This window comes from Monoraphidium neglectum (genome assembly GCF_000611645.1).
Source record: "Monoraphidium neglectum strain SAG 48.87 unplaced genomic scaffold scaffold02894, whole genome shotgun sequence".
NCBI lineage: Eukaryota > Viridiplantae > Chlorophyta > Chlorophyceae > Sphaeropleales > Selenastraceae > Monoraphidium > Monoraphidium neglectum.
Genome location: NW_014010734.1, coordinates 6,396 through 8,066, shown reverse-complemented (window position 1 = coordinate 8,066; position 1,671 = coordinate 6,396).

Genomic DNA, 1,671 nt, shown 5'->3' with positions numbered 1-1,671 from the left:
GCGGCGGCGTCGCCGCCGCCGCCGCGCCCCGCGCCTGCCTGCAGCCGTGGCCGGCTGGGGGGTGCGGGGGGCAGGGCGACATGGGAGCGCCTGGCGGCGGCGGCGGCGGCGGCGGCAACGGAATAGTGGCGAGCGGCGCCCAGAACCCGCACAGCGCCGCGCCAGCCGGCGACGACGAGGGCGACGGCGGCGCGGCGCGCGGAAAGCGCAGCCGGTACTGAGGCGCCCGCGTGGCTGGCCGGAGCGTCGCGACCCGGCGCGGCCCTAATGCGGCCAAGAGACCCCCAAGCAACTCTTCGGCCAACACCTTCCATGTTTGCTTGGCCGACGCATCTCTGCCCGTCTTTCTCCATCCCATGTCCCCACCACCTGCGTCCCCCCGCCGCCGCCGTGCTGGGCTGCGCGGCCCCCACGGCCCCGCCGCCCTGCCCAGCTTGGGGCCCGCGGCGCAATCCCTCGCAACGCCAGGCCACCGGGCAGGGGCGAGGCCGCCGCGTGTGGCGCGTCCCATTCCACCTGCTCTTTGCAAAGCATCGCCTCGCGCCAGGCGGGGGGCGCCAGCAGCCCACCCCGCGAGCATCAACCCCTAGGTCCTTTTTCCTTCGGTGTTGTCTCCTCCGCTCTCTTCCGCTGAGCTCGGGCCTGAAATCCTTTGATCCTGATGACCAACCCTTCGCCGCCTTGCCACGATCCGCCAATCCGTCAAACAATCGCACTCCCCCAATCATGTTTGCATACACGCACACATACGACCGTTGCGGGCCGCGCTGCGCCTGGGGGGCAGGGCACCTTACCCTGGCAGCGGCGCGGCGCAGGGTCCCAGGCGGACTGCGTTCGCAGCAGCGCGGCGCGCCACAATTGACGCAGCGGGCGGCACACTTATGTCACTGCCAGGTATGTCACCGCCAGGGCCGCCATCCGTGGTTGCTCCCGGCCCGCGGGAGCTGTGCCTGTTCACGGGGGAGAGCCGCAGCCCTTCGACCCCAGGGGTTGGCCAGCAATGCAAGGCATCTGCGGGCGGGCGCCCGTCACGCGGGCGCGCGTTTCGCACATTCCTTGAGACACCCCTACACACGGACGCGCCGCGCCGCACACCCAGACGCCCTTTTGGCGGTGCACCTCATTTATCGCCCCCGTTCCGGCAACGAAATTGCTCGGGATGCTCTGGGAAAGTGGCTGCCTCCCCCTGTCCGCCCCAAATGAACCCCGTGCGTCTGCACACGTGCCGCAAGTGCCATTTTACAAACCCTAAGGCCCGTCCCTGGTGCGGGTGGCTCGATTCGACCCCACCCGTGGGTGCGGCCGCGCCGCACATCGCCCTTGTGCTGCCGTTGCGACGGCGTCTGATGACCTCACGGTGACGTCATTATGACGTCACCGGCATGATGACGCCGCCTTCTTGCGTCGGGCCCGTGTGGGAGGCCGCTCGCCTGCCGCCAAGGCGCGCCTATTGGGCCGGCCCCTGCTCAGCTCTGCGCGCCGCCGTCCGCGCCTGGGCGCCCGCCCGCGCGAGAGGCGCAGCAGCTGCGGGCGCTTGGCCGCGAACGCACTCAATCAAGCACCCAGCAGCCCCTTTCACGGCTTTGTTACCACCCGCGCCGCCCCGCTGCCCATGGGCATGCGCCCGACCCACACCCATGCCGATCGTCGGCCCCCGCCCCCCCCCACCCC